The sequence below is a fragment of the Triticum dicoccoides genome, chromosome 4A (genome assembly GCF_002162155.2).
Source record: "Triticum dicoccoides isolate Atlit2015 ecotype Zavitan chromosome 4A, WEW_v2.0, whole genome shotgun sequence".
NCBI classification, from domain to species: domain Eukaryota; kingdom Viridiplantae; phylum Streptophyta; class Magnoliopsida; order Poales; family Poaceae; genus Triticum; species Triticum dicoccoides.
The window spans coordinates 111,983,957-111,994,342 of NC_041386.1; positions in this window are offsets into that span (position 1 = coordinate 111,983,957).

Consider the following 10,386-nt stretch of genomic DNA (forward strand, 5'->3'; position numbering starts at 1 on the left):
ACTTGTCCCGATGGCCGAAACAGGACTTCCTATATATAAATCTTTACCTCCGAACCATTCCGGAACTCCTCGTGACATCCGGGATCTCATCCGGGACTCCGAACAACATTCGGTAACCACATACAAGCTTCCTTTATAACCCTAGCGTCATCGAACCTTAAGTGTGTAGACCCTACGGGTTCGGGAGACATGCAGACATGACCGAGACGTTCTCCGGTCAATAACCAACAGCGGGATCTAGATACCCATGTTGGCTCCCACATGTTCCACGATGATCTCATCGAATGAACCACGATGTCAAGGACTTAATCAATCCCGTATACAATTCCCTTTGTCTATCGGTATTTTACTTGCCCGAGATTCGATCGTCGGTATACCGATACCTTGTTCAATCTCGTTACCGGCAAGTCACTTTACTCGTTCCGTAACACATCATTCCGTGATCAACTCCTTGGTCACATTGCGCATATGATGATGTCCTACCGAGTGGGCCCAGAGATACCTCTCCGTTTACACGGAGTGACAAATCCCAGTCTTGATTCGCGCCAACCCAACAGACACTTTCGGAGATACCTGTAATGCACCTTTATAGCCACCCAGTTACGTTGTGACGTTTGGTACACCCAAAACATTCCTACGGTATCCGGGAGTTGCACAATCTCATGGTCTAAGGAAAAGATACTTGACATTGGCAAAGCTCTAGCAAACGAACTACCCGATCTTTGTGCTATGCTTAGGATTGGGTCTTGTCCATCACATCATTCTCCTAATGATGTGATCCCGTTATCAACGACATCCAATGTCCATAGCCAGGAAACCATGACTATCTGTTGATCACAACGAGCTAGTCAACTAGAGGCTCACTAGGGACATATTGTGGTCTATGTATTCACACGTGTATTACGATTTCCGGATAATACAGTTATAGCATGAATAAAAGACAATTATCATGAACAAGGAAATATAATAATAATACTTTTATTATTGCCTCTAGGGCATATTTCCAACAAACGCATGATGTCTTCTTGATAAAAAAGGATTGCTTCTATGGGAGGACGGCCAGCATCCACCCTATAATGCGCAAAAATTTCATTGGCCTCTTTTATTATAAATCTGAACTCATGAGCTAAAAAGATGGTTGCTGCTCGCTTAACAGAAGAATGCTCAATATTAGAAAATTCTAGGAAAATCCTTTGTATGGAAGGATGCATATGTGAAAATTGTCTTTCAAGTTCAACTATAAGCAAAGATATAGCATCCGCGATACTACTAGTTTTATGAAGAATAGACCCGCTCATGGTGGGCAAAGCACCGGCACAAGTAAAGAAATCTTGAATAACTCCCTTCCCAATAATATTACCGCTACCAATCCGAAACCTTTTAGTGTGTAAAATAGTAGGATTTTCAAGAGGATCATCAATAGCATCAAATTTTTCCATATTATTATCCTTATCAATGATAACCTCCCCAGTTTCAGACATGAGGGCAACAAATTGCAAAAATAATGAGCACACATAAGGCAGGAAGGGAAAAAGAGGCGAACGGGAAAGAGGGCGAATAAAACGGCAAGGGTGAAGTGGGGGAGAGGAAAACGAGAGGCAAATGGCAAATAATGTAATGCGGAGGGTAAGAGTTGTGATGGGTACTTGGTATGTCTTGACTTGGCGTAGATCTCCCCAGCGACGGTGCCAGAAATCCTTCTTGCTACCTCTTGAGCATGCGTTGGTTTTCCCTTGAAGAGGAAAGGGTGATGCAGCAAAGCAGCGTAAGTATTCCCTCAGTTTTTGAGAACCAAGGTATCAATCCAGTAGGAGACCACGCGTGAGACACCTCGTACCTACACAAACAAATAAGAACCTCGCAACCAACGCGATAAAGGGGTTGTCAATCCCTTCACGACCACTTGCAAGAGTGAGATTTGATAGAGATAATAATAATAAGATAAATATTTTTGGTATTTTTATGATATAAATTGAAAGTAAAGATTGCAAAATAAAATAGATTGAAAACTTGTATGATGGAGAATAGACCCCGGGGCCATAGGTTTCACTAGTGGCTTCTCTCAAGATAGCATAAGTATTACGGTGGGTGAACAAATTACTGTCGAGCAATTGATAGAATTGAGCATAGTTATGAGAATATCTAGGTATGATCATGTATATAGGCATCACGCTCGTGACAAGTAGATCGACTCCTGCCTGCATCTACTACTATTACTCCACACATCGACCGCTATCGAGCATGCATCTAGAGTATTAAGTTCATAAGAACGGAGTAATGCCTTAAGCAAGATGACATGATGTAGAGGTATAAACTCATGCAATATGATATAAACCCCATCTTTTTATCTTCGATGGCAACAATACAATACGTGTCATTTCACTTTCTGTCACTGGGATCGAGCACCGCAAGATTGAACCCAAAGCTAAGCACTTCTCCCATTGCAAGAAAGATCAATCTAGTAGGCCAAACCAAACTGAAAATTCGAAGAGACTTGCAAAGATAACCAATCATACATAAAATAATTCAGAGAATATTCAAATATTGTTCATAGATAATCTTGATCATAAACCCACAATTCATCGGATCTCGACAAACACACCGCAAAAAGAGTTACATCGAATAGATCTCCAAGAGAATCGAGGAGAACTTTGTATTGAGATCCAAAGAGAGAGAAGAAGCCATCTAGCTAATAACTATGGACCCGAAGGTCTGAGGTAAACTACTCACACATCATCGGAGGGGCCATGGAGTTGATGTAGAGGCCCTCCGTGATCAATACCCCCTCCGGCAGAGCTCCGGAAAAGGACCCAAGATGGGATCTCTTGGGTACAGAAGGTTGCGACGGTGGAAATATGGTTTCGTGGTGCTCCCGGATGTTTTCAGGGTACGTAGGTATATATAGGAGGAAGAAGTAGGTCGGTGGAGCCACGAGGGGCCCACGAGGGTGGAGGGCGCGCCCCCTGCCTCGTGGCCTCCTCGTTGATTGCTTGGCGTCCACTCCAAGTCCTCTGGATCACGTTTGTTCCAAAAATCACACTCCCAAAGGTTTCATTCCGTTTGGACTCTGTTTGATATTCTTTTTCTGCGAAACACTAAAATAGGCAAAAGATAGCAATTTGGGCTGGGCCTCCGGTTAATAGGTTAGTCCCAAAAATAATATAAAAGTGTATAAATAAGCCCATTAAACATCCAAAACAGAATATATAATAGCATGGAGCAATCAAAAATTATAGATACGTTGCAGACGTATCATTGCCCTTCAAGAACTCGAAACCACCGTGCTCTGGCCCCACGGTGGGGACCAACTGTCGTGAATTTGTCACGGCAGATGTCTTAGCAAAATGACTTAGGTGTGGAGCCATCGCAACTAGGTTAGCTTAAAGGGGTTGAACGGGACAAAGGACACAAGGAGTTTACCCAGGTTTGGCCCCTCTCAATGAGGTAAAAACCTACTTCCTGCTTCTAGTTGTATTGCTTGAGTTTTGAGTACAAGGGAGTGAATACGCTTGACCTAGCTCTCGATTGGTTGCTTCTTGAGTTAACCCGCAGTCGGGTCGCCCCTTTATATACACATGTTGGGACCTGGCGGCTTACAAAGTCCCGGCCGACGCACTCAACGTGACCAGCTCGGTTTCTAACTACTCATGCCTTATAGATCAAGTATTCCTTCGGTGGTTCACAGGCCCGGGTCTTGGGACTTCATCCGGCCTGCCTCCATGATCCGTCATCTTCGTGTTTCTTCTTGGGCCTCCTCGGACCTTTTTCATGAGATAAGCCGCCAACCGTATAACCTGGCCCTTCCTGGGAGGGTCATACCTCGGGGCTATATCCTCAACAATTCCCGAGTTGTGGATCTCAGATCGATGGTAACAAGAACAGGGGAGACGATATTTACCTAGGTTCGGGCCCTCTTGATGGAGGTAAAACCCTACGTCCTGCTCTTATTTATATTGATGAAGATGTATCAAGTACAAAGTTGATCTACCTCGAGATCGTAAGTTGTGTTCTACCTCTAGGTCTAGGTGATGTAATTGTGTTGAAGTCCTGATACGTCTCCAACATATCTCTAATTTTTTATTGTTCCATGTTATTATATTATCCATCTTGATCTTCAATGTTTAATATGCATTAATATCTATTTTATATCATTTTTTGGGACTAACCAATTAACCTAGTGCCTGGTGCTAGTTGTTGTTTTTCCTTATTTTTGTCTTTTATAGAAAATAAATACCAAACAGAACGAAACTTTTTGAGGATTTTTCTTGGACCAGAAGACAACCACGAAGCTTTTGGAAGAGGCCAGAAGACCCACGATGGGGCCACAAGCCCTAGGGGCGCGCCCCATGGAGGGCGCCCCCTAGGCTTGTGCCCCCCCCCCCGTGGCTGTCCTAACCCTAATCTCTGCTCTATAAATACCCAAATACTCCCCTTATGTTAGGAGGCACACCAAAAATATTTTTCCACCGCCTCAAGCTTCTGTTCTCGTGAGATCCCATCTTGGGGCCTTTTCTGGTACTCTGCCGAAGGGGGAGGGGGATTCGATCACGAAGGGCCTCTACACCAACCTTGCTGCCCTTCCGATGATGTGTGAGTAGTTTACCATAGACCTATGGGTCCATAGCTAGTTGCTAGATGGCTTCTTCTCTCTCTTTGATCTTCAATACAATGTTCTCCTCGATGTTCTTGGAGATCTATTCGATGTAATCTTCTTTTGCGGCGCGTTTGTTGAGATCCGATGAATTGTGGATTTATGATCAGATTATATATGAATATTATTTGAGTCTTCTCTGAACTCTTTTATGCATGATTAAAGATAGCTTTGTATTTCTCTCTGATCTATCAATTTGGTTTGGCCAACTAGATTGGTTTTTCTTGCAATGGTAGAGGTGCTTTGTGATGGGTTCAATCTTGTGGTGTTCTCATCCAGTGACAGTAGGGGTAGCAAGGCATGCATTTGTATTGTTGCCATTAAGGATAAAAATATGGGGTTTTTACCATATCGATTGGATATATCACTCTACATGATGGCATCTTGCTTAAGGCGTTACTCCGTTCTTGTTAACTTAATACATTAGATGCATGCTGGATAACGGTCGATGTGTGGAGTAATAGTAGTAGAAGAAGGCATGAGTCGGTCTACTTGTCATAGATGTGATGCCTATATTCATGATCATTGCCATAGATATCGTCATAACTATGCACTTTTCTATCAATTTCTCAACAGTAATTTGTTTACCCACTGTATGCTTTCTTTAAGAGAGAAGCCTCTAGTGAAACCTATGGCCCCCGGGTCTATTTCCTATCATATTATTTTCAGAACTATAAAACAAAAAAACCAAAAATACCTTGCTACAATTTATTTATATTTACTTTATTTTACACTTTTACTTATCTTTTATACCTATCTCTATCAGATCTCACACTTGCTAGTGACCGTGAAGGGATTGACAACCCCTTTTCCGCGTTGTGCGCAAGTGTTTGTTAGCTTGTGCAGGTGCATCTGTTGGGGACTTGCTTGTGCCTCCTACTGGATTGATACATTGGCTCTTAACTAAGGTAAATACTTATCTCTACTTTGCCGCATCACCTTTTCCTCTTCAAGGAAAAAATCAACGCAAGATCAAGAAGTAGCAAGTCCCCTCTATGGGCTAAACCCCTTGGCTTATATACACACCACGTAGGGCATCTAGGTTTACATGGTTGGTATCCACGGGATCGCGTAGAGGTGGTAGGAGGTTTCTTGGAGCATACGTCAAGTCTTTGATAGAGGCATTCTTGATCACGGCCTAGGCTCACAGCTTCTGGACTCCAGCTTGAAGAAAACAAGGGCCCTCGGCCCATCCGAGGATTACGGGCTAGATAGGTTAGTACCCCCATATCCTGGACACCATTAACAAGAATATTTTTGCCACTGATCTCTCCATAGAAAAGTCATTGCAGTTGCCTTCAAAACAGAAACATCATAATATCCACCAAATATATCTTGAAGTCTTATTGTATCTCCTGCCATACTGTTAATTTGTTCATGCACATTGCAAGGCACTCGCTGTGGGGATTAGAAAAAAATTAGTGAACATAAAACACATTTGATGTATTAAGAGAAGACCTATGTAAAATATATGTATCCCATACTAGCAGATGTTCACAACTTTTATTCATCTCCAGAGTAAAACATGTCTTTGTTCACGTATTCTTGATGCACTGAGGTCCTCCCTTTCCACATGCATAATAACAACTACTTAAGGTAATCATTGTTCCGTTTCTTTGATCTGATTATTGGACACATAAAAGTTATATATTAAACATAAATATTGAACTACATAAGTATAAGAAATATATTTTCTACTATATACTTTATGTCTTCAAATACTATATATAGTAGCACTCACTAACTTTACAACACTTCTAGAGTAGGAACATTCATAGAAATTTACATATGTGTACATAATATTTCTGTTTAGAACCTCATACACATCTCTTAACACTACATAGTATAAGCAAACCCTATTAATTTTCAAAGATTAATATTTAAACTAACTGAAGTTAATTTACCATATTTCTAATACATTCATTGTAAATCATTATTTAATTCAACTCAACATTGTTCCTAAAGTAGTTTAAAGATTCTAAATAGGAACCAGCTTATTTTATTATATCATCGCGGTTTATGTTCGATGAACAAAGACGTTAATTCTCATGTATATCATTGAAAGATATTCACAATCTTTTCCAAATAAGAGTTACGCTGCCTTCCTAACCCGGTACATTCACTTGCAAAGTACAATGTAAAACACATAGACACAAGTTGGATTAAGATGCATCGCCGATTTTCTCAACCGACTGACTCCACTATAGGAAGAGAAACTCCAAAATCTTTCGTTGTAGTAAAAACCTAGGGATTAAGGAAAATAAAGAGAAGCTTCTTGTTGGAAGCAAGTGAAGCTAGTACTGGTTTTTATGTAGACTAGAAAAGTGAGTGCGTGATGCTCAGAAAAGAATTTTCATTTTCACTTTGTCACTACGCTATAATTTATTCAAGAACACGAAATGAAGTTTCCTCCACCCATCCTCACAAGTTCGTACATGCAAAACATAATCCACAATAAAAACGAATTGCATTGCACATAAAATTTATAAACAATTTCTTATTGTATATTAAAGACAAACTATAGAAATCATTGTACTAGTATTATGTTATAATTTATGTCCAATGATAATTTTCATTATTGTTTTATACTTATAATTGAAAATTTTAGGTGCTTGAAATCCCATCGCTCTAGTGTAACTATTGAACGCTTATATGTTTTTGTATTATACTTTAGCTTTGTTAAGCTTTGGTTATAAGATTTACAATTTAAATTTTATGGTTATGCAACATTTTTTTTATTTTACAATGTCCTAGGTTAACAATTTCGGATTGGGTTAGTGTCTAGGGTTTTACTATTAGCTATGATCTTGAAAAATAAATTTTGATACTATTTAAGGATTTACGCACAATCTTTAGTGTTAGGGTTTTTAATGGTTTAGGGGTTTTAGGGATAAGGTTTCTTAGGGTTTGGGGTTTTCATGTTTTAGCTTTTTTAAGGTTTAGCATTTTCAGGGTTTGAACTTGTGCACCATTTGTACATAAAATCTACATTTTAAATGAGATGAGATGTATATAATAATATCAAAACTTACATTTTAAATCAATAAGCAAGACAAAGAGTTGTAATATTGTTCTACAAAAACAATTTGAAAATAGTTAACCACATGATTTCATGTTACAATTTATTTATGGTATGTTTATCATTAGCTACACTTGTACGTCCAATATTAGAATGTAGATAAACAACTTGTTCTTCTCTTTGACAATATTCGCTTCTATGAAAGATCCCATATAAATTGGAAATTCTTGAAGAAATAAATCCCACTCATGTGTCAAAGCAAGAGAACCATCATGATGACTAATGGAACGCTGACCTTCCACTTTAACATCACCTCTTCAATTGATAAGTGTTACTTCTCCTTATTTTGGCACATGAAATGCTTGAGTAATACTTTCATTAAATGTCTACAAATAAATGTATTGGTACCATCGTTTGTACAAAGTATGACACAATATTATGAAAATTAGATGTGCACTTGTATTAATTCATATTTTGGACTTAAAATGAATGGATGACTTACAAGCATCCCATCGATGTCAATATTGCTCATTTCCATTTTGAAATAACGAACCAAATGTTTCATGTAACTAGGCTTAACTTGTTTTCTCACTGTTGATTACAAGATAATGATATTAAGTAAAGAATTAATGTTCATTGATATTAAATTTGTATACGGTTATAAATCTTGCGAATAAAGGTCTTGCCATACTTTGAATGAGTCTCATCTCTATGTACTTGTGCAACCATACTGACTAAGTCATCCTTGAACCAAAAAGATACTCGATCACCTTCTTGAATATCATGACTAGTCATAAATTCTTCCTAACCTTCTCCACATAGAAATGTCATCGCAGAAGGTTTTATAATATTAAGTTTGTACTGTCTCTGATATATATCGTCAATTCTTATGTTGTATTCCGCCAAGCTGTTACTCCTTTTTCTCATATTGCAAGGCATCATCTATAACAAATATATTAGAACAATCATCATATATTTAAAGTAAAAGCTTCAACATTGTATATATTTGAAATTGTGTTAACTAAGTTGCCTACTGGAAACTTTCTATATGTATTGACCATTGGCATGCTAAAATAATGTTTGCTCATGTTCATCGGCATGCAAGGACCTCCTGGTTTCGCACAAGTATAACAGCTATGTGTAACATGATAGGCAATATCTTGTACTGGTTTATCTTACTATTGACAATAGATAAACATAAAGAAATTAAATTGTTTATACTTATTATTTTTTGTTACAGAGGTTGTTCATTGCAACCAAAACAATATTAACCTCATATTTTTTGCTCATGTTCTTTAGTTGTCCTGCTTCATTTCAACAACAAACCTATATGGGAACCTTATGTTGTGCATTATGAACACAAAATTATATCATTAGCCATTGGAAAATCTTAAATATAATTTGTTTTCAAAAAGGAAAAATTAAAATAATTATTCCAGTACATACTTGTTGTTGATTCGATAGCTTATCTTCGTTCCTCATTTCAGTATTGAGTGCATAAGCTATAATGAACTAGATAACATAATTGTTTTAGGTTATATGGTAACACATGCAAGAATAGAAGTACACTAGAGGCTAACACGCGCTTTGCCACGCCTTTCTTCATTTATGTAACTAATTCTTTTGTATTTAGTAGATTGTTGTGGCCAATTGTTTTGTTTGGATTTTATTTATGTTGCTTGTGTATGAATTATTTTCTGAATGTGTTTTGTCATTTGTATACCATGTCAGGTTCTTATTGGAGATAGTATTTGTTTCTAGAGGAGAATGGAGTTGTTTGTTGTGTGATTGTGGTGTCTTTACACGTTTCGGTCTCGGTGCCAGCTGGTGGTAGTCGTTACTCGTTTGAGCTTCTTGAGACCTCCTATTCCACGCTAAAAATCATGGTATTGCTGCTATAACACTCGCATGGGTCGGCCACGAGCTCTCGCTTGCCCAACTTGAGTCCCTACTCCTCTCACTCAGTTAGCCTTTTTTTGCTCGCCTCATTGCTAGCTCAGAAAAATCAACTATCTTTTTTATTTAAAAGCTTAGTTTAATTAAAATATTTTCAAGGATTTTAAAAAATATAGTGAATTTATGAAACCATGAATTTTATAAAATGTTCACAAATTTAAAATATATTCATGGATTTCAAATACTATTTGCAAATTAAATAAGTTCTCAAATTTTAAACATGTTCACAAACTTTCAAAAATGATCGTGAACTTTTAAAATATCCGTGAATGTAATAAACATTAATGAAGCTAAAAAATATTGAAAAATATTTTTTAATGTTCACAAATTTTAATAACCTCTTATGAATTAAAACATGTAAAAATATTAAATAGAGAAAGAGAAATAAAACTAAGCAAGAAACAACCTCTTACATGTGGGTTCGAGTGACCCCACCATTCCCGGACCGCGAGAACGATTCAAATCATGGGAGCTTAGTATCTATATAGATTCCATAAGAAGTATCTCTAGATGAAAAGTAAATTTATACCACTGTAATTTATTATTAGACATTTTGTATTAAGTTACAGATGCATTATAAGTACTTTTTATTTCAACCAGTAAGTAGTTGATAAACACCAAACACTATTTAAACAATAGATGAAGTCAAACGTCATATGACATACCTATATAATGTTTCTATGATGTAAATTAAGTACAATACGGTTGCAAATTCATATCATATTTAGCAATGCCCAAAGAATGTCATGCAAATGCGCCT